Raw genomic sequence first — 23,069 nt, forward strand, 5'->3', positions numbered from 1 at the left:
CTCCCCCCTCCCTCCCTCCCTCACACATCCTTCCTCCAAATCTGCAAAAGGGAAAAAAAATCATAATAAAACCAGTTCTCACCAACAGGGGGGGAGGAGGAGGGGGAGGAAGGGAGGAGGCAGAGCCGCCAGCACAGATCCGCCTCCGCCGCCTGCACCAGACCCTGGGAGAGCCGGAGCGCGCACAGCCGGCGGAGGACACGCGCTTCCAAAAACACAGACCTACAATGTAAAAATAACGCCGGGCGCCCCACGCTAATTGGGCCCGGGCGACGGCGGCTCACAGGTACAGCGTGTCCCTCCCTCCCGCCCGCCCGCCCGCCTGGCCCTCTCTCCCTCCCTCCCTCGGGCTTTTTCCTGCAAGCGTTCGGGGTGAGGAAGGCGCGCCCCACGGTTCCCCAGCTCCCCACGGGTCTCTGGGGATGCTCCCCCAGCACATGGACCTGGGGCCTCTGGGTCCAGCCCAAGTGGGATCAGCTCTGAATTCCAACTTCCCAAACTAGTGGCATCCGAAGTATCCACACAGCCCGGGGGAGGGACCAGGAGGCGGCCCAATGAGGCGTCACCAGCAGCGGGAGGCAGGCCCAGACACCAGGAACACCGGCCCGCGGGGGAGGGGGGAACAAGGGGCGCCTCTCCCGGGGGCACCCCCACCCAGCACCCCCCGGTCCCTTGACCTGGAGCGGCCGCGCCGCCAGCCCCCTCCCCCCAGCCGGCGGGAAGCCCCCATGCGCCCCTCCACAGGAGCCAGGCCGGGGACCCGGGGTGCCATCTCCAAGAGCTCCCCAAACCCGCTCTGACCGCTGGAAAATAAGGCGCAGCGTCGCTCCCCCAAGTCCGGGGCTGCTTGGGGAGGAGGGAGGCGCATGGCGGCCATGCCCCCAGGGCTGGGGCACTCGGTGGGGGGCTGCCCTGCGCATTTCCAGGGCGCCCCCCCGCCGGCCCACCCCCACACCACTTCCCTCCTTCCCGCCCCCTCGCTGGGGAGCTGGAGTTCCCCTAAGTTCCCCGGCGCCCCCACGCACGCGGGCCGCAGTGTCGCTGGGGCGCCTAGCTCCCCAGCAGGCCACCCCCCGAGAGCGCCAACTCGGGAGTGCAGGGGCCCGGCCAACTCCGCCGCGTGCGCAGCCCGAGCTTCCCCCGATCCCCCGGAAGCGTGCCCCGCGCCTCCCCCCCGCCCTCCGCGGGGACCCCCGGTCCCAACTCACCTCGCGGAGGTGGCGGCGGCGGCGCCCGGGCTCGGGACGCGCTCAGGCCGCCCGGGCGCTCAGGCAAGCGGCGGTGCGGATCCGGCTAGGGGCGCGCAGCAGGCCCGGCCTCCAGCCGGGACGCGATCCTCCCGCCGCCGCCTCCTAGGGCGCCGGCCCCGGGTCCCCGGCCCGCAACTTAGCGCGCATCGCGGGGCGCAGGGCGCGGGCGCACGGCTCGGGCGGGGCGCGGGCGGACGCGGGGCTCCGGTGCGGCCCGGTCTGCCCGCGGCTCCGCTCCCGGGCGGCGGTGGCGGCGGCGGCGGGAGGGGGAGGAGGGGGCGGGGCGGGAGCCCGGGAGGCGGTGGCTCGGCCCCCCGCCCGCCCCGGCCCGGCCCCCTCCGGCTCCTTAAAGGGCCCGCATCGCCCGCCTGGCCCTGCGCGCACCACTCGCCCGCACACGCGCGCGCACACACACACACACTTGGGCGCGAGGCCGAGTTTCTTTTTAGCCCTCCTCCTCCTCCCCAGCCCCAGATACTTCCCTGGAATTGCGTTTCAGCTATTAAATTCTAACTCAGGAGTGGCCAGTGGATGGGGAGGAGGCTCACGAGGAGGGCCGCACGCAGATGCGCGGGGACACGCGCGGTCCAGCTCAGTCCCGGCCGCTGTAGCGCACAGTAGGACGCAGAACTCGCAGCAGCGAACATTCCCACGCTGAGCCTCCCCAGATGCAGGCGAGGAGAGCCCGCGGGGATACTCACGCCCCCACCCCGGCAGACATGGCGCAGCCTGGGACGTGGACTCGAATCTAAGGTCACCCACAGATAAACAGTGGGACGCACACACGAATGCACACACTAGAACCCCCGTCTCGTGGGGGTGGGGATTCCTGACGCTGGACGCTGCTCTTTCACGGTAGGGCTCCATAATGCGTTGTTGAGTGAACCCACTTGGGACATTCAGGGACACAGATGCGCAGACTCGATGCTGCAAGCCTGTGGTGGGGCACACACGTCCAGGAGCACACGCATGGCGGGTCACAGACAAGCACACGTGTGGACCGCCGCACACAGGCGCTCACAGCTCCGACAGGAACCCCGCTGGCGGCCCTGACAACTGGCTGTCCTCATTCGCCCCCTCCTACCCCCGCCCAGGATGCCCCCCCAACCAGGGGAGGTCTGTTTCAACAGCAGAGGGCACGGGAGCCCCGGCCGAGCCTCCCTCCTCCCCTGCTTCCCTTAAGATGTGGGAGAGTTTGAATTTTTTTTTTTTCAGTTCAACTTTCCTTTTTTGGAGCGGCGTCTCAGCAGATTCAGTTGTGCCATCTGCCAACATCTGAGAACCCCCAGGGGGAGCGGCAATGGCTGCGGCGGGGAGGCGGCCATGCGGTTTCCAGGGCCCGGCGCGCCTCCTGCCAGCAGGCGGGGGCTGCCCGCCTCCCCTGCGGCAGTTTGTCCTTCTCTGCCCCCTCCGGCTGCTAGTTCTTGGGGGGGGTGGGGTGGTGGGGAGAGCACCTGGGGCTAACAAAATCTGGAAAAATGGGAGTGTATGTGGAGGGGCGAGGAGCAGTTTGCAGCTTGGAACAGAGGGGGTCACAGGTCAAGAGTCCCCACCCCACCCCGGGGTCTGGCCCCCCAGCTCCGCTGCTATCCAACCGGCCCGTGGGAATCCACCGGCAAAAAGCCAGAGCTGCAGAAGGAGGGTCTGGCAGTCCCCAGGGGCTGGGGGAGGGAGAGTGGGAACAGGGGGCCCCCCAGCCAGCTCCCCCCAGCAGGCAGCCCTCCTAGGCCCATCCCCAGTGTCACCTGAGAACACTCCGGATCTGCATTGTCAGGAGATCCAGCTGGGGTTTGGCCCTGGAAGAGGAGGGTTTGGGGTACCTTTAGGGGTTCCCTCTCCTGGCTTCTGCCTCCCAAGGGTTGCCCTGGGGTTTGGCTGAGGCTGGAGGCATAGGAGGGGGTCAGGCAGGGAGACCGTCGGCTTTGTAACGTCCTGGGGTCACCTGGAAACCCCTCAAGGGAGCCAAGCAGAGACTCCAAGGGCAGCGTCCTCTGCGCGGGCCGTGGTGCAGATGGAAACACCGAGGCCAGGAGTGGGGAGGCGTCTTTCCGAAGAGCATCTGCCGTCTCTCACCCACTCCCGTCAACCCGGTTATTAATCCGGCCTCCTGGGCGGCGGGATCTCATGAACTCTCCCCAGAAACTCTCAGAGGGGAGGTCCTGGTATTGACCCCACGTTACAGATGGGGAAACTGAGGCCCAGGGAGAGTAAGAGCCTCACTTGCTGGACTCACTCAGCTAGTGATTCCAGAGGGGCGCTCAGAACCCCGCTCCGCAGGCCCGAGCTGGGAGGAGCCGCCGCCGAGCCCCGCCCACCGCCAGCCCCGCAGGTCGGCTCCTCTCCAGCGCCTCGGGACGGCTTGCTCCCGCGCTCTGAGCGGCAACCCCAGGGATCCACAAGTAACTGATGGGAACAGCAGCTTTGAAAAATTGCCAAAGAACACTCTGCCCCCAGCCAGCCTCTAAGCCCCCCGGACTGCAGGTTAGTAACAATACTAGCTAAGAGCTTCCCACACCTCTCCTTAAGCCTTCGTGAGGGTGAGACTGTCACTATACCCACTTTATGGGTGAGGAGACTGAGACTGAGTTCAGGAAGTCACCAAGGACGATGGGCACCATGTAGTAAGTGGCCCTGGCCGGATGGGAACAGGGTGAGGGATGTGGTCTACATCCAGAAGGCTCTGGCCCACTGGGGCCAAATTCTGCCCTTACGCTCTGGTCCCACTGTCCCTTTGCAATCATTCAACCATTCCCTCCTAAATACTTGGCAAGCTATCGAGCTCACCCCTGCCCCAGGACCTTTGCACTTGCTGTTCCCTCTGCCTGAGACAGCAATCTTCTGACTTCAGGTCCCAGCTCAATGTCGCCTCCTGAGAGAGGCCCTCACTGACCCTCTGTCTAGCACCCCCAAGGCACTCGCTAACCCGTCACTCGTTCATTCTCTTCACCATTTATCACCACCTAAAATTATCTGGGGCGTTTGTCACTTATATCTTGTCTTTTGTCACCAGAATGTCAGCTCCCTGAGAGCAGAGACCTCATCTGTCTAGCTCACTGCTGTCTCCCCAGCCCACAGGAGGCAGTGGATTAAGATGTGTTGGGAATGAATGAATGGATGACACACAGGAGAGAAGGGGGCTGGCCGGGGGTCAGGCCCGGCCCTGGAGAACCCAGACACGAGTGGGAATGGCAGCCTCTCAGCCCTCTTTTCTAGCACTCTCTCCTCTGTCATATTTCAGAGTCCAGACTTTGCCTCCCTCCATCCATCTCAACCTGCAGGCCGGCGGGGTCTCCCCAGCACAGCCCGGGGCCCGGCACCCAGGAGACGCCCGTGCCCGCGAACTGGGTCCACAGGGCGACCACGGCATCCGACCCAGCTTCCAGCTGCTCCCGCGGGCCTGCCCCCCAAAATGCCCCCTGGGCGGGCCTGGGGAAGCCAGGCGTTTAGAAAGTCAGAACGCAGGCTGCAGGGCACGGGGCTCTGAGCCTCTTGACCCCAGCCAGCCCAAAGCCCCCGGCTGGCCTGGGGAGCACATGCAAGGAAACCCTCACTCTCGCGGCCTCTCTCAGTGACGGCCCTGAGGAGCATCTCCGGGGCCAGCCTCACGTGCACCCCGGGCCTGGGGACGCACGGAACATCTCCCACACAGTTTTCACACTTTTCACGTGCCTTAAAACAGGGGTTGCAAACTGAAAAGTCCACAGGGCCCGGCAGGAGCGAGCCAGTGACCGGAGGAGAAGTGATAATAGAGATGGGTGGGGCCTGTGGCCCACGCCTCGCCTGTCCCCAGGCATTCACAGCCACCCTCTGTTTAAAACACAAGTGCACCAAACCGCACATTCGGGGGGGCTGGCCTGTTCGTGACCCCTGCAAAGCATCGGCTCCCCAGGCCAGTTCCCCCTCAGCAGTCGGGGGTTCCCACCCAGAATGAAAGGGGCGGGGGAGCGGGAAGCAGAGACTTCCTCGTGCCCGGGGCATCCTCTTTCAAAAGGGCAGGCAGGAGGTGGAAAAGATTGGTTTCCATGCATGCATCCCAGCTTCGTCCATTCAGTGCGCACTTAGTAAGCTCCTACTGTGTGCCGGGTGCTGCGGGATGGAACAGTGAAGGAGATCAGGCCCGGCCCTCAGGAATGGGCATCAGTGGGGAGCGGACACTCCAAATAGGAAGTTATGTCAATGCCTGGGGGCTGAAAAACCTTTAAAGGGTAAGAAAAACATGCGGCTGTTCAAAGCAAAGTTAAATTTCAGGCCACAGGGGGCTTTGGAGGGACCGGGCGCGCCCCAGATCCCCGTCCCTCCCCGCACAGAGGCGTCGGGAGCCCCCTCCAGCCCCACAGTCCTGCAGGAGCCCTCCCCACCCCCACACTGGCTGCAAGAAACTGCAGTGTCACCACCCTCCCCCCTTCCTGGCATCTGCGCCTTTATTTATGACACCGTGTGCCTTTCAGAAAGAAGGATGGGGAACAGGATCAAGCCCCTGTCTGACGGCCTGATTACCTCTGAGGACAGCCGGCCCGCTGTCCCCCAGGGCTGCATTTCTGGGGTGTTCTCCTGTCCCCCAGGCATCTGCCTGAGTCTCTGCACCAGGGCAGGACCGAACAGAGACTTGTGCCTTCAAGGGGAGACATCCAGCGGGGACAGCGGTGCCCACAGCCCCACGTGTGGGCGGCCAGCACGGCCCAAGGGGACCCCGGTGGGCTGGCTGCGTGCGTGCCGGGCGCTCCTCCAGGGGAGCAGTCTGCAGCCTGCCGAGCGAGCACAGGCTGTGCGTTCCCAGGGCAGAGCTCCCAGCTACACTGCGGGTACAGAGGCAGGTGCAGAGCTGGCAGCGCAACGTGGGACCTTCTGTGCAAAAACGGAGGGGGGGGTAAATGTGCACGTACATGCTTGACTCTCATGCATGCTTCCGGAAGGGTGTTTATTAATTCAGGAGTGCCTACTATGTGCTAGGCGCCACGCCAGGTGGAGGGAATTCAGCAGTGACAGAGACAGGCAAAGCCTCTGCTGCTCGGAGCTGACATTCAGAAGGGGAGATGCCTGAGGAAAAGCAAATGAATCCATTATACATTGTATCCAAAGGTGCTAAGTGCTGGAAGAAAAAATAAATCAGGAAAGGAAGACAGTGTGTACCACTGGGGTGGGGAGGCCCCAGGCAGGAAGCTGACATGTGAGCAACCACCCAACAGAGGTGAGGGAGGGAACCATGTGGTATCTGGGCAGAAACGGAACGGGCAGAAGGTGCAGCCTGTGCAAAGGCCCTGGGGTGGGAACACGCCTGGCGTATTCAAGGACAAGAAGGAGGCCAGTATAAGGAGAAGGAATGGGGGGGGCAGTACGGGCAGGGACGTGGTGGGAGCCTGGAGCGGCTGCAGGAACAGGAGATCGATACCAGGAGTTGCCTCGGGCGGCGGTGGTGGGGCTGGGAGCTGGGGCTGAGGTGGGGGCGACTACTTTAACCATGTCCCATGTGAACTGTGTAAAGATGCATAACGAAAGCTCTTTCTTTTTTTTAAGCGTGGACATCTGGTTTTGGACGTCCCTGCGTGCGCTTCTGGGTTTTTTCCTGAGATTCAAGGAGGTCTCCTTTCCGGCATCTTTGCGCCACATTTGCTGTTTCTCAGCCTCCCGGAGAATGTCAGGAATTAGCCCCTGGGTGGCCTGACCTCCCAGCTGGGCCTGGGAAGCCGAGAACAGACCCTGCCTTCCCAGGGCGGCGGCCGTGCCCGGCTGTCGGGATGCGGGAGGAGTCCGCACGCAGGGGCTGCGGCCCCCGGCCCTCGGAGCGGCCCTGGCCTGCGTGGCCCGTGACGGCCCAGAGCTCAGGCCTCTGGTCAAGCACAGATCAGAACCCAGAGGCCTGTCCGCCGCCGGCGAGGCCTGTGGTCTTGGAGTCGAGCACGTGGGTCCCTCCTGGGTCCCCTCTGGCTTCTGCCCGACGGAGCCAATAATAATTCTCACTCTAAAAATGTCCAAGTGGCAGGTTCGCCTGACTCCGAGGGGCCCTCCAGGCCTTTTAGTGCCCTTGTTGACGGCCCCACACTGTGTGCACACGGCCCCAAAATCCCGGGGGAGGCCCCAGGTAGCAGGGAAAGCAAGTTGAAATGGAAAGAATCCACAGTTTTGAACCAGATCTGGATTCTGACACCTCATTCAGTCACTCAACAAACGTGTCTCAGGCTGGCCCTGGGACCCAGCAGTGAATGGGACGTGCGTGGAGCCGGGAGTCCAGGGTGTGGAGAGAGGGCCCGGCCGTCCGTCCGGGCGCCCTGCAGCAGGGTCAGGCTGTGGAACTGGCCTCTGGGGGCAGTGCCTCATTCAGAGGGCAGAGGCCACTTAATGCCCTGCGTGGAGCCCCTTCCCTTCCGGGCGGGACTTGGGGAGTCAGAAAACAGACAAGTGAAGAAAGAATATGGTGAAAATGTTGGTTTTTGCCACAAAGGTAGCAACCTGGGCACCGAGAGAGCGAGAGAGCTGGAGGGAGGGGAGAGAGACAGGTCTGAGACGGGGTGACCAGGGAGGGAGGGCTTCCCGAAGGAGGTGACACTGAAGATGGCGTCCAAAGGTTGAGAAGGAGGAGCCAGAAGGTGCGGGAACAGCAGTCTGGGGGAAGGAAGAGCAGACACAAAGCCCAGGCCGTGGGAAGTGACTTGGTACGTTCAGAGAATGGACAACAGGCCAGCATGGCTGGGGTGTTAGGATGGGCAACTCGCTTCACCTCCCTGAGCCTCAGTTTCCCTCGTCTGTAAAATGGGCCACACTCCCTGCCTGGCCAACATCACCGGTGCTTCTGGGAATCCAGTGAGTTGACACAGTCCAAGACCCTCCACAGGCCTCAAGAGCTGGGGCCTTCCGCATCTCACAGAGCGCTCTCCAAGAGCCCTTTAAGACGGGCCGCGGGCTCGGGAGCCTCTCCCAAGGTCACTGATCTAGATGGGCTGTGTGGCAGGATGGTTAGGTACACATACCATGGAACCAGACGGCCGGCTGTGTGGCCTTGGGCAAGTTATTCAACCTCTCTGAGCCTGTTTCGTAATCTGCACAATGGGGAACAGACCCTCTCTTGTAGGATTACTGTGAAAATCATGAATTAATGTGCGTAAAGCAGGCACTGCCAGGCACGTAGTAAGCGCTTTATAAGCGTAAGCTACTTTTCGTTCTCGCTGAGGCGCCCGGTAACCTGATAAAACTGGAACTACTACCGTCCCCACCACACACATGAGGAAACCAAGGTTCGGGAGGCACCACCAGCCCAGGCCATCACCTGGGAAGCGAGACACCTTTGAGCCCAGCTCCATCTGGCTCCGGAGCCTTCTCTGCACCATCCCGGAGGTCCAGATGGGTCACTGTTGTCGCTGTCATTTCCACTGCTCAGAAGAGGCCTTCAGGCCAGCGATGGAGTAAGCAGCCACAGGCGACACAGGGTTGATGTCCCTGTACCCAAAAATATGGCTCCCTGGCCCCCCTGTGGAATGTGGTCGGTTTGAATTGTCAATGTCATCGCACCTGCCATCCCAGGATGCTCCATTTCGCTAGACTATGTTGCCGGGACCAGAAAAGCAAGACGGATGCAGCAGGGAAGGGGAAGGGCCTGGGTGGCTTCCTCAAACACATCTGCAGTGCTGCCTCAGGGCCCTTGCACTGACTGTTCCTTCCACTTGAAATGCTTTTCCCCAGATGGCCCTACCTTGCTCTCTGGCCTTCCCTGTCCTTGATGAAATGTCGTCTGCCCGCTCTGAAAGGAGCCCCTCTCGAAGCTCCAGTCCTCGGCTCCTGCTCTTTCTCCTGGAACTCACCACCTGGTGTCCTAAGCCAACCCCCCCACCCAGGGGGGAGGCCCCACAGGGAGAGGTGACGTGTGGGGACACGGGCGGCAGCCGAGGAGGACCCGCCCCCAGAGGTCCCTAGGCTTGGCTGGGCCCATCCCCCGCCAGCTGGGAGCAGCGCCCGGCGGGCTGGGCGTGGGGACAAGCCCGGGCCAGGTGAGGGGCGGGGCGTGCGCACCTGTGAGGCAGTTCCCGGCTGGAGGGGAAATTTCGGTTCGCGCTCCTGGGCCTCCTTTGAAGCTATTTATGGAACGGGACACGCCGGAGCCCCTTGGCCTCCACTCTCAAGGCTCTTGGAGTCCAAGCCGCGGGTGAGGGGTGTCCCACGCGGGCGGGTCAGGCTCCTCCCATCCATGCGTCATCTTTCCAAACCTCGCCGTGCCTCAGTTTCCTCCCCTGTGAAACATGCACCCCCTTGCCCGTGGGTGGTCCTGAGGAGAGCTGGGACACTGATGCGAGGCCTACAGTGCCGCCTCGGGGATTCCGGCCTTTGCCGTGCTTGCTCTTTGAGCTTTCATTTGGTTGTTCCAGCCACTCTGCTTCGTCAATTCATTTGACAAATATTAACTGAGCACCTCAGGGCCAGGCAGCGTTCCAAGCAGGAGATACAACAGCAACCAAGCCAGGGCACGGCCCCTGTCTGCAGGCAGCTGATAGTCGTTCAGTAACATCCATTACGATCCAAGAAACGGAAACCCCAGCTCAAATCAGCTTACACAACGGGATCGCTTGGTAATTCCCATAGCAAGAAATCAGGACGGCAGTTCTGAGTCCCATTGTCATGGGCCCCCAGCTTCTTTCCATCTTTCTGGTTTCCCATCCTCTGCTTCATTCTCATCCCAAATTCCCTCAAGACCACAAAATGGCTGCCACTGCTCCAGTTAATACATCCAGGCACAACAGCCAGCACATGAAGAACAAGAAAGCTTCCCCAAATCTCACAGCAGCCCTTCCCTCATGTCTCATTGGCCAGAACTGGCTCCCATGCCCAGGGTTTAACCAATCTCTGGCAGAGGAAATGGGATCCAAGCAACCGCCTGAGACCAATTTGGATTCCCCCCAGAGCTGAGGGTGCGTCACACTTTCCTGAGTCACAGGGAGAGGCAAGGGTCTTTAAATAAAATCAGGGCTCCTACAAGAAAGCAGGGGATCATTGCTAGGGCATCAGATGGTCTGGGTTCAAATCCGGCTCTGCCACATTCCCTCTGAGTCACTCTCTGGGCCTCAGTTTCCTCATCTGTAAAATGGGCATAATAACGGGACCTAGTCCGCAGGATTGTCCTAAGAATAAAATGAGTCAAGGCAGGCAAAGCTCGGCTCTGGACCAGCCTCACTACCACCCTCTCCCCCTCGGTCCCCTCCCCAGGGCAGGGCCCAGAACGTCAGTGCTGTCCCACTGCCTTGACTGTAGACTTTTTTTCTAGTTTCTCCCCAAATTAAGATGGAAAGCTGCTCAAGAGGACTGCATCTCAAGACCCCGTCCCAGAAGCTGGTGGGGAAGGACCGGGCGAGCCCTCTGCCCAGGACAGCCATGTGAGAGGTGCTCCTAAGAGTGGGGCGCTGGCTGAGCGTTAGGCACACGGGACCTGTCCCCCCTCCTACCTTGATCAGCCACATGGCAGGTGAAGAAACCGAGGCTCAGAGAAACACAGCAACTCGGCCCAGCGCGCCCAGCACAGAAGCCAGCGGCAGGTGCAGCCCGCACAACGTGCCAAACCCCCCATTGGCCAGAATTGGGTCACGTGCCCATCGGCTCACTTCAGACCAATCAGGGCCTTCCCTGGAGCGGGGGGCGGGCCCAGCCGCCCGTGGGGCTCACAGCTGGTGGAGCGGTGGGAACCCCAACAAAATCGGGGTCCCTCCGGCAGGGTGGGAACCCGCAATGTCCCCTCCAGCGGTCTCTTCGGACGTGTCATCCGCGGGTGAGGCGCTCTTCAGTGGGGAGCTTTTTAATAGGTTTTAGACGGACCTTTTTAAGAGTGATTACTTTTTATAATAGTTGTTATAACCTTTTATTTGTGGCAAGTGATCCCGATTTTCCTTTTATGATAGCTGTGCAATTTCCTTTTAAAAATAAGTTTAGATCCCATCTTTCTGAACTTTGAAATAGTTACACGAGAAAATAAAATTTAAAAAGTTCAGGCAAATTCTCATATACTTTCCAGCCACTTTGGAAAATGCTACCTACCGTGTCTGAACCCGTGCCCACGTTGTGACCCCACGATGTGTCCCGCGTCCGTGTGTTCATCAAAACACGTGCACAAGGGTGTCCGCACAAGTTTATTCACTACAGCCCGGAGGAAAAACCGCCCCAATGCCCGTCCACCCAGAGTGAATAGAGAAATTTTGTATATTTACCCCACGGAAGACTAGAGCACAGCTACCCATAGCACGGCTGAAACCAGACACGAAAGGGTCCAGACGGTACGACTCTAGTGACTTAAAACCCCAAGTCAGGCAAAATTAACATGCGGTCAGAAGTAGGGTAGTGGTCACCTTTGGGGGTAGTGATTGGAAAAGAGGTCCAGGAGCGGGGCGCCCTGGGGGGGCTGGGAATGTCCTGTTTCTCTTTTTTTAAAGGTTGGCCCTAAGCTCACATCTGTTGCCAATCTCGTGGGTTTTTTCTTCTCCCCAAAGCCCCCCAGTACATAGTTGCATATTTTTAGTTGTGGGTCCTTCTAGTTGTGGCATGTGGGATGCCGCCTCAGCGTGGCCTGATGAGCAGTGCCGTGTCTGCACCCAGGATCCAAACTAGCGAAACCCTGGGCCGCCAAAGCGGAGCACGCGAACTCAACTACTCGGCCATGGGGCCGGCCCTGCCATATTTCTTGAAGTCGGTGCTGGTTATTCCGTGTTCATTTTATGAAAATTCTTTAAGTTGTGCCTTTTCTCTATGTAAAATATTCTTTAATAAAATGTTCTAGAAAGTGAAGCACTTTGAAGAAAAATATTAGCTAAACAACAGAACTGATGGTGCACTGGTTTCTGAATGTGAAGCTTTTCGGGCATGACTGGAGTCTGGGAATCCGTCTGATGCCGTCATCGTTATCCGGCCTATTTTGGGTGGTTGGAGTGGAATGCACACAAACACCTGTTGCAGATAATGCAGACTAAGAGGAGGATGAGGGGACAGACAGGGCATGAACAGCACTATTTGTTTAGAGGTTATTTCATTTAGCATTTGATGGAAATAAATCTGTGTTCAGTTCTGGGGTGGCCTCTTGATACCTCCTCTTTTTGGAACAGCTTTGGGAAGGCCCTGCCGGGTCTCAGCAAATATAAAACATGCCTGCTATCACTGCCTAGTCTATTCCCAGGGCAGGCATTACTAATCGATCCCAGCACTCTTCTCCCTTGATTCCAGATAAACCCTTTAATTCTTTGCAACACAGTGTCAAAGGGAGCTGCTGCAAACAATTGCCGCTGGCACTTGGGTGACATGTGCTTGACATTCCAGACCTAAACGTCTGCCCTGCCTTAATCAGGAGGATGCTAAGCCATGGGTCCCACCTCTGCGGGGGACACACCCAGGAGACCCCCCCATGCCCAGTGGAGAGCGCAGAAGAGGAGAGGTCGGCAGCTTCTGCAGGGACTGTGGCTACACTGCCTGGTCCCTGGACACCGTCCTCTGTTCTCCATCCTCCCAGCTCAGCCCCCAGCTGCCTTCCCACAACCCAGCCCCTCCCTCCAACGCAGCCTTCACTTCGACAGAAGGTCTCACGTGTGTCCACTTTGTGACCCGAGTACGAGCAGACCCACAAAAGTCCCTCTAGTTGTCATGGGCCAGAGTCCTCTCAGTTAGTCACCTCTCGTTCTGTGTATCAATGAGGGAGAGGCACAGGAGACGAGAGCGGATTCGTCTTGGCTTCGGGGGCCATTTAGGACTCTCTCCCATGCACAATATTTGCATAACTCATCATTTGATTAGGCTGGGTTTTTCCTTCTTTTCCCAATAGTAGCATCTCAATTTTCCTTTAGGCTCCTTTCCTGTCCCACTGCTAAATGAAATAATCTCTATTGTGATTTGTATAGAGGCTATGGCACGGTCCCGGGCACGGTCATGGGGATTGGCTCAGGACTGGGCATAACCCCCAGTGAGGCCAATCAGAGCTGCCAGTAACCCGAGCTTTCAGGCAAGAAGTGCCCGCTGTCTGCGCAGGTTGCCAAGGTGATACGAGGTGATCCAACAGCTGTTGGCACCGTCTTTCCTCCACTTGAGGAATCCACCTTAGAATGAAACCAATACGAGGGAAAGCAGATCCAACGGACGGCAGGATGCAGATGCCAGTCGTGTTATTTAAGCACCCAGATCCAGCCATGCCTGAAACTGATGGACCTCCAGACGTTTCTGCTTAAGACCATTTGAACTGGATTTCCAAAAGACTCTTGACTAATACAGGTTAAAATAAATAAATACTAAAATAAGTCTGAGTAGCTTACGAATAGATAAATAACTATTAGGGAAAATGACCTCAAAACATGTGGGATAGGAATAATATTGCCAGATAAAGCAGATGCCGAGAACACAAGGCAGATAATCAAGGCATTGATCCTTCTTGCTATAAAGATAATGAAGCGACTATTCTGCAGATCCTTTGGGAGGGCAGGGTCCTCAGTGGCCATCTGGTCTACCAGGGTGGTCTCCCCATTAAAACAGGAAATTGACCTCGGTTGGCACAAGGTGGCTCAGTGGACCTGTGTTAGCTTCTGTGATTATCATATTTTCTTCTGAACAGTCACAACCCATCTGTGTAAAACTCTGTTCCAGAATTCTGCTAAGCTCTCTTGCTGTCAGACATAGCCCATCTGGGCTTTCCAGAATCCACATTATTTTCCGTTTTAGAAAAGCTTCTCTTGGGCCTCCTTTCACTGCCTCCTGGCCAGCCATGAATTCAGTTCTCTCTGTGGAACACACCTTCCTCCCTTGGGAGCTGAAAGAACGTTTGTCCGCAGCGGTGAAGGCAGGGCTGCATCAAAGATGAGTGACTCAGCGTTCTTCCTGCCGTCTGACCCCGCGACCCCGTCTCTGCACAGCGGAGCCGTCTCTGACATCTCATTATTTCTCCGGAATTTCTGACATTGTTCTTTGTGTACAATTCACTTGGAGACGTTATTACTTTTAAAAAATGACACACGCACGTGTTAACACATAAAATCACTTCCAACAGACCCAAAGGATATACGATTAAAAAGTCTGTGCCCTTCCCAGCCTGCAGCCCCCGGTCCGCTCGCCAGGCCCAGCCCAGCCGTCAGCTTCTCCTTCTTCCAGAGACGTGTGTGCGTGTTCCATGCTGGGATAGACGTGTGTGTACAGATATGTGTGTCCTCCCCTGCGTCTGCATGTTCACTGTCTAGTTCAGGACACTGTCCTCGCTCCAAAGAGAAGGCTGTTCCATCAGCAGTCACTCTCCATTCCCGACCCCCAGCCCCTGGCCACCCCCAACCTGCTTCCTGTCTCTGTGGATCTCCCTGTTCTGGACGCTTCACATGAATGGACTCCCGCACTGTGGCCTTTGGCTTCTGTCACTTAGCGTGAGGTTTTCAAGGGTCATCCAGGTCATAGCAGGTGTTGGTATGTCACCCCCCGTCGTGGCTGAGTCAGTGCATTGTGTGGGTGGACCACACGTGTTTATTCATCATCCCTTGATGGGCTCGGGGCCGCTCCCGCCCCCTGGCTCTCGTGACGCCTGCCGCTCTCGACATTCACGTGCGTGGATCTCAGTCCCGGTTTTCAGTTCCTTTGGGGTGAACACCTGGGAGCAGGACTGCTGAGTCACAGGGCAAGTCTGCGTTTCCCATTGTGAACTGCCAGGCTGTTTTCCACAGTGATGCACCGTTTTACGATCCCACCAGCAGCACGGAGGCCTCCAGTTTCTCCGCATCCTCGCTGAGCCCTGTCATTGTGTTTCCTTTCTTCGTAGCCTCCTCACACGGGTGAAGCGGTGTCTCCTGGTGCTTTGGATGGACGTTGCCCTGATGACTAAGGATGCCCTCTTTTCACATGAACGTGGCCTACTCTACACACCATTTTGCCTCTTGAATATTTGCTCAACAATCTGTGATCAGAGGTAATCCCGTATCCGTGTCACTTCCAATCCGTATTCTCCTCGGAGCTGCACGCTAGCCCACCATCCAGACAGATCCCGGCTCCCCATGCCCCACGCTTCCACGTGACACCGCGACAGGCAGCCCCAGGGGACGACTTTGTGGATGTTCCTCTCATTTCCTTAAGTTTCTTTCCCAAAGTCGAGTGCAGCCCCTCCCTGCTGATTCCGTCTGCCGGAGGCCCTGGTCTCCGTCCCCCATAATCGGCCACAGGAACTCAGCCCCCCCTGCCCGCCACAATCAGAGCTGTTTCTGAGCTCTCGCTCTGTTCTGGGCACTTAAGTTGATGGCAGGAATACGTTCTGAGGACGGTGGCCTCAGGCGGCTTTGCCGTTGTGTGAATGTCATAGAGCATATTGTCACACACCTGGACGGCACAGCCTGCTGCACCCTGGGCTCCAGGTACTCATCCTCTGGGGCCGCCGTTGTCCACACGCTCCGTCGTTGACCGCAGCGTCGCGATGTGGCCCACAGTTGTATGTGCTTTATTCTATTTCCTTGAGAGAACTTTCCCCGTTTTTCCGGAAGGAGTCTGAGGCAGGGGAGGGTCGCTCGTCCCTGGTTTCACAAGGTCACCAGTAGAAGCAGGATTCAGTCCAGTCCCCCTGACTCCTGGGCAGGTCCTTCACGTCCCTGCGGCTCTCTTGCTTGGGGGAGGGGTCTCAAATAGAGTGACCAACCATCCCAGTTTGCCCGGGGCAGAGGGGTTTCCCGGGATGGGGACCTTTACTGCAAAAACCCAGAAAGTCCCAGACAAACCAGGAAGAGTGGGTCGCTGGGCCTGGGGAGTCATCCCGCTGTGGCGTTGGGGATGCCCCGTCATGAGTCATTCATGCCTCCACCCTCCCTCTGCTGCCCCGGGAACCCAGAGTCACAGACTGGCCCTCAGGGAGACGTCAGCCCACAGCCCTGACCCTCCATTTCCCTCCCCCGGTCTCTGGCCTGCGCAGCCTCTGTCCCAAATGTCCCCTCCCCTCCCACCCGGCCGCAGCGAGGCATCCGGACAACGGCCCACGGGGAGGCCAGCCAAGGGCCCGTCTGTCAGTCGAGAGAAAGCAAATTCCGGCCTTGCTGCCAAGGTTACCGAGTCGGCAAGTGGAGGAGAAGGCGGCGCAGGGCTCCGCAGTTTCCAGCGCTCCCATCACGCGGCCAGGACGGAGGGAAGCACGCGGGCTCCCGAGTGCAGAGGCCTCTGTCTGGGCATCTGTGTCCGGGCAAACGTGCCAAGGAAGTCGCTCAGCTCCATGGCCCCGCAAGCCGGCCACAGCCTTGTCACGTCCTCAATCCTTCAGAACGGCTCGCTCAGACGGAGCCCGGGCCGCCCCAGCCTCTCCTCACGCCCTGATCCGCCAGCCCCGTAATGAGCTTATTACCAGCCACCTCTGCTAATAGCCTTTCCCTTTATTACCGAGAAGGGAATTAAGGAGAACTGACAGAGGGCGGCCCGGAGCCCGTCTGTAACCCTGCATTTTCCTCCTGGGCGCCCAGCAACCGTGGCAGTCAGGGGACTGTCCACTCATCGCCCCCCCTCAGGCTCTGGTTCTTCGCGGACAGCTTCCTGATGGGCGTCTACACGGCTCCCCTCTCTGGTGGGCGCATCTCAAGTTCTGCTGGCCCTCAGGCTGGCGGAAGCCGAGGGCACAGAGGGGACAAGGGGGGTCCCGGGGAGTCCCCCAGAGGATGGGAGGAGGGGGAGAAGGGGACTCAGCTATCCCCTGTCCCCAGGCCTGGCCTGGCCTCCTGCCTCCTCTTGGCCTGGCCACAGTGGTCAGTGTGGTCCGTGGTGGTGCATCTGGCGTCTCAGTCCCGTGGCAGGTGCTGTCATTCGTCCACCCAATGGCCACTGTCCCGGCTTGTTCTTGATGGGAGAGGCTGCCTCCCTGGTGGAGGCGGAACCTTCCAGCCCCTGCCGTCCCAGCGCAGGGCACCGTGTGCTGCCGGCCGATGCCCTCGGACACCGTTCCCAGGGCTCTGTGGTGGGTCCGATGGCTCACGCCCCGGACCTTCTTCAGAGGACTCACTTTGTGCGGCTGGAGCCTCCGGGCCTGGAGCTGATGTCCCTGGTGACTGGCCGGCAGTGGCCGGTGGGCCCAGGGGACGGGAGCCCAGCCCCTTTGCCTCAAGGAGAGACAAGCTCTGCTTTCCGCCCGGAGCTCCGTGGGCCCCAGCCAAGCGCACGGGTGTTCATGATGGAATCTGTGTTCTTAGGTGGATGCTGAAAATATTGATAACAAGAAGCAAAATCAATAGAGCTTAGCCACACGGCTAAGCCCGTGTGAAGCTGACGAGACTAGGAAGGACCCCCTCCTCCCGTCCTCCCGTCCTCTGGGGGCTCCCCGGCCTGGCCCCGCTGTGCCCTCGCTGTTGGCCAGCCTGAGGGCCAGCAGAACTTGAGAAGCGCCCGCCTGAGGGGAGCCGTGCGGACACCCATCAGGAAGGTCCCTGTGAATCCCTTCCAGCTGCCGGGGCGTTGACCCCGCACAAGGCGGCCACGCACCGTCCACGGGGCAGTGTCGTGTGTTTTCAAACTTCGCCGAAACTCACCGTACTCTTGCATGAATTATTTTGCAATTAGTATTTCCCGTTTGTTATTATGTTTTTGTAGCAAACCGAGCTCATTTGTTTCGACTGCCGTACATGTTCCCTTAGCTGGACGGCCGCAGCTCACTTTTTCAGTCACCCGCTGACGGACACACTGGGCGTGTTCAGTTTTTCCCAATTACAAACGAGGCTGCAGTGCAAAACCCTGTGCACGCTCCTTGAGGCCTTTGCTCGAGAACCATCCAGAACTCACCTCCTCGCTCTGTACAGATGTTCAGAATGTCTCCGGTACGAGTCGGAAACACGATTCTCGCCGTAGGAGCTACCTGCACGGGATGCTGCCGAGAATGAAGCAGACACCACACCATGCCCGTCTGAGACGCCAAGGAAAGCGATTTGTCCTGAAACAAGATGCATTTCTACAAGTAAACGCTCAAATACGACTGCTCCTATCGACCCCGCTAGACGGGTGAGGTGTCGCTCTGGATGCCACGGGTGACACGCAGGCAGACACAGGCGTGCGGTGGGCTAGGGCGACTGCATCGGGACGTGACCCGCCGAAGGGGCCCCCGCTCTTGGCACAGCTCTGGACCAAACCCAGCGCGCCCTCCCCTCCACTGCCCCCCTCATTCCGCTCCCGGAAGACCCCTTCACGTCAACAACCTCGTCAAAACTGCTTTCAGTTTCTTTGTACAACACAGTTAGGGTCTAGATCCGGTTCGTTATAAACAGAGGTTTCACCAAACAATGATGAGAGATTTGAAAATCTCGTAGGAGGCGGGACCATTCTTTTCGGGGACTGTCCTCAGTGCCGCAGGAAGATTAGCATCTCAAGCCCCCATCCAAGAAAAGCCCTCAGCACCCCCCAGTTATTGTGACACCCAGAAACATCCCACAAGTTTACAAACGCCCCCGCTGAGGGCCACCACACAGCTTGGCAGGTAATGGCCAGGTGTGGCTTCCGTGGCCATCACATCTCCCAATCCAGGCTCACAGGGCAGAGCTGAAGTGCTGCTACTGGGGGCTGCAAACTCAGGGTCCTGTGACATTTCTCCCAAGCCCGGAGGACAGGGCAGTGTTCAGGACAATGGCTGGAAGGAGCCCTGGGCTTGGTCTTCCTCAAGAGATGCTATCACCCCATGCCAAGTCCAGTCACACCCTCGGGGGCTGGGACCTGGACCCCACCTTAGAGAACGGGGCCATTTCCAAGGCATGTATGGACTGAGCACTGTCCTGTGGAATACGAATGAGCGAGTGGATGGGCCTTTTTGGGAGTCTTTTTTTTTTCAATTGGAGTGTAGCTTATGTACAGAAAAGTGCACAATGAATTTTCATATATGTATGCACTCCACTCCAGTCGAGACGTAGAACATTCTGACACCCCAAGAGGTCCCCTCGTGCCCCTTGTGGCCCATCTCACCCTCGCCCCAGCCCCTGGCAGCCCTGACCTGGCTTCCAACACTGTAGCTTCAGTCTGCCTGTCCCAGGGTCCCTATCATCGGAATCGCGCTGGGCGTGTTGTTTCATGTCTGCCTCCCTTCACTCTGCGTCATATTTCTGAGACTCTCCTGTATTGCTGCACTTATTAGGGGCTCATTACTTTGGTTGCTAAGTAGTGTTCCATGGGGTGGATATGCCACGGTGTGGTTGTCCAGTCACCTGTTGATGGACGTTTGGGTGGTTTCCAGTTTGGGGTGATTACGAATACTGCCGCTGTGAATCTCGGGGTGCAGGCCATTGTGTGGACCTGCATTGTCACTTCTCTTGGGTTAAATGCCCACAGGGCGATTGCTGGGTGGAATGAGAAGTGTAGGTTTGACTTTGTAAGAAACCCCTGAGCCATTTTCCTCAGGGCTGCCCGGTCTTGAGTTCCCGCCAGCAATGTGTGGGAGGTCCAGTTGCCCTGTGTCCTCGCCAGCACTTGTTGTTATCAGTCTCTCTGCTGGGAGCCATCCCGGTTGGTGTGGGATCCTTTCTCACTGTGGCTTTATTCTCCCTGAGGCACAATGAGGCTGACTAGAGTGGACGTTACCGAGCGGAAAGCGCCCACCTCGGGAGGCCCCTCAGCAGAACCTCTTCATGTGAGGCCCAGAGCGACCCCCCCAACTCCCTGGGCTCCTCTGCTCGGACTTGGGATGGCAAAGTCTGCCTGCACAGCAAGCCCCCTGGGGCCCGAGGAGGGTGCCTCTGGGTAGCCGAAACCTGGAGCAGGAGTTCCCCACACTGTTCCAGAGGGAGGAGGCCACAGCCTGGGGCTGACGACTGACCCTGAGACCCCAGCCCCTGAGTAGACGGGTGTCAGAGTAAACAGCGTGGCTTGGGGACCAGCCCTGTGATGGAGCGCCCACTGCCGTTTCCCACTATGGGACTCTGGGCGAGGAATCTCCTCTTGCACCTCGGTTTCCTCATCTGTCAGGTGGGTATCACAATAGGACCGTCTCACAGGGACGTTGTGCGGAGCATCTCCCCTGGTGCCTGGCGCCCAGCGCGTGCTCAAGACGGCAAAGGCACAGCAACGCCTTCACTCCCCCACAAGGGCACAGCCACCCTTCAGAAAGATCTGCCTTACAGAGCCTGGGACGTCTTCACTCTCTCTTATTCACTCTTTTTTTTTTTAGACACCAAAGCCTGGTTGGGAGCTGCCCTTGCCCGGTTTGAGCATCGCGATCCCGGGAAGGCCTGTGAAAATGCCGGCACTGCTGGGCCCCAGCCCGGGGGTCTCGCTCGGCAGGGCCGGGCTGGGCTGAGGAGTTGCGTTTCCAGCGAGTTTCTAGACGGTGCTGATGCTGCCGGCCCGGGGACCACCCTTTGGGGACCCTGGAGCGTCATATCCGTTAGCCTCCTGGGTCTCCGCCTGGCTGGGTGTCAGAGTCACCTGGGGACACTTTAGAACCACATGTGCCCTTCCCTGCCCCCCCGGGACTGTGATTCCGTTGGTTTGGGGGAACCCCAGGGCATCCGCGTATGTGAGAAGCCCCCCAAGGGGACTCCCAGTTAACCGCCGGGTGAGAACTGCGGCCTCAGCCCAAAGCCACCTCTCCCTCTGCCTCAAGGGGCCCTGTGAATCCCCGTCTTGCTGTGAGGACCGTTTACACAGAGAGACGCGGGGAACCAGCCCCACCCGCCATGAGGACACCGAGCTCCTCGGTGTTGGATGTCACTATAAACCACCTCTTCAAGATGGCTCTAAAAAGCAGCACAGTGAGTGGTTCCTCCAGGAGTGCATTAATAATACAGGCCCACAGAGCAAAGGAGACAGTGTCCTAATTTATGCAGAAGGGCGTCTGCAGCCCGGGGTAGCATTTCCAGCGGCTGCGTCACACTCGGATTCAGAACCTGCCGTGTCTGAACCGTTGTGGACACGAGGGGCGCAGACACATCAGCCGCCCTGTTTGATGACTCAAACCACGACGCCAGAGGCGGGCAGGGAGCCGGAGGACGGTGCTCCGCGGACGTAAGTGGAACCGGGAGAGGTTCTTCATGCTCTGTACCATCCTACGGCGTGCGACCGTGAGTCGGCACCATAGACAGACAAGCTCTATCGCTGACGGGCACGTGCAAGCCAACGTTGGAGTCAAATTGATGCTCAAACTTTTATACTTCAGTTTATCAAAAGCGTCGGGGAGCTCCCCCATCGTGGGTGCAATAGGGGGTTGCCTCACATTTGGGTGTACATTGTATTTTTTTGCAGCGCAATGGGAAACAGGACCAGTGAGCTCCAGCCTCCAGGAAGCTGATGGTAGGACGGAAAGCCTACGGACAGATAAAGACAATACTGTGATGATGCCACTGCACTGAGAAATGCAAAAGGGTTCGAGGTGTGGGTTCCACCCACAGGAAAAAGGACTGGCCGTGATGGAACTTCCCACACAGAGGGAAGGGGTGCTGGGAGAGCTGCTGAGGCATTTGAATGGAGACTGAAAAAAAGAGAGGAACAGAGCCTTGCGAATATCTTGGGGAAGACAATACCTGGCAGTGGGAACGGCAAGTGCAAAGGCCCTGGGGTGGGAACACACTCACAACGTTCAGGGAACAGCAAGGAAGCCAGGGTGGCAGTGTGTGGCGGGAGGGAGAGCGGGCGGGTGGATCTTGTGGGGCCCGTAGGCCGTGGAGGGACACGGTTTTATTGAGTCAGATGGGTCTGGAGGACCTGCTTTCTTTTGGGCTGAGCGGGAGGTGAACTCTTGTCCTTCTAGATCCAGGACCTCTGCCCACAGCGGGATCCAGTGTGCCCGTCCAGCATTCTCAGGGCCTCCGGGATGGAAGCATTCATCTTCGTGCCTCCCCATCTGCCTCCTGCCCTCCTTCTCGCTGAGCTGACGGAGCAGCCAAGGGCAGGGGGGCTGGGGGGGAGGTGGGCGGCAGCCAGTCCCAGAGGCTGAGCTCTTCTAGGGCTGTGTCTTCCCAACTCCGTCGGCACAGTGCATCTCGGCTCTGGGAATGAGCACTTATTCAGCACCTCTTGGATGCACAGCACTGACCTCTGCTCGGCACCGCATGGAGCCAGGCACACCACCACATCTGCCTTCCGTGACAGTCGCTCTTTGTATTTTTATGGCCCTTGAGAGTTTACTTTGTCTTCCTGCCAGGCCTGTGTCCCCTGGGGAGGCAGGAAGACAGCGCTGAAGGGACCTGCTTGGTGATTAGAAAAGTGAGGGGAGGCAGAGGAGCTGAGGCCCTGGAACGCAGCTCTCTTGCTCCCTCCCTGCCGGGCCGACTCAGCCGCGCAGGAATCACACCCACTGGGTGCTCCTGCCCTGTGGGGGCTGCTGGGGATGGGGCCAGCTTCCTGAGTGTGCCACTTGCGCAGCCGCATGGGGACCCAAACTTGGCTTCATGCTCGACTGTCGCCATCTTGAAATTCTTAATCATTTTTGAACAAGAGACCCTGTGTTTTCGTTCTGCACGAGGCCCCACAAATTACATGGCCGGCCTGGACAGGGGCCCGGTTCCGGCTGTGCACACGGGGGCCCTGCAGCCGGCACAGATCTGAGATGCAGCCTGGACTCCAGGCCCCAAACGCTGCGGCCTGCAGATCCCCACCTCTTGGCCAGAAGCCGCTGGAACCCCTCCGGCCCCGTGCTGCTGCGGAAGAACCTCTGTGGTGTCTGGTTTTGATTAAACATCCAGAGTCACTCATTAACTTGCCCCACGGACAGACTTGGAAGCCCTCCCATATAAAACCGTCCTTCCCATGGCTGCCCAGCCCCGTCCCAGCCGCCCACAGCTCCTGCCGGAAACCAGGAGCCCCTGGTTCAGGGACTGCAGACCAGAGGCGGCGGGATGGCCTGCAGTCCTGTGAAGGCCACATCGTCCACCGTGCGAGGCCCCCAGCTCAGCTCTCCCCTCT

General features: G+C 58.8%; 1 protein-coding gene and 1 long non-coding RNA gene across 42 annotated transcripts in view; one reads left to right on the forward strand and one right to left on the reverse strand.

Moving 5' to 3' along the window:
* NCOR2 (nuclear receptor corepressor 2) overlaps nt 1-1,483 on the reverse strand; it is a 205,749-nt gene extending 204,266 nt beyond the window's left edge. For 39 of the 41 annotated variants that reach the window (XM_070627252.1, XM_070627251.1, XM_070627256.1 and 36 more), the window contains exon 1: nt 1,209-1,469. The gene's annotated coding sequence lies outside the window, so the exon portion shown is untranslated. Of the gene's footprint in view, nt 1-1,208 lie in introns of all 41 variants that reach the window. The other 2 variants (XM_070627241.1, XM_070627248.1) reach the window with 2 other exon arrangements.
* Nucleotides 158-12,005, forward strand: LOC139084471 (uncharacterized). Its single transcript, XR_011541875.1, has 2 exons — nt 158-286; nt 10,498-12,005. It is a non-coding gene; the product is annotated as an uncharacterized lncRNA (long non-coding RNA).
* Nucleotides 12,006-23,069: the final 11,064 nt, after the last annotated feature.

The sequence above is a fragment of the Equus przewalskii genome, chromosome 7 (assembly GCF_037783145.1).
Source record: "Equus przewalskii isolate Varuska chromosome 7, EquPr2, whole genome shotgun sequence".
Classification (NCBI taxonomy): Eukaryota; Metazoa; Chordata; class Mammalia; order Perissodactyla; family Equidae; genus Equus; species Equus przewalskii.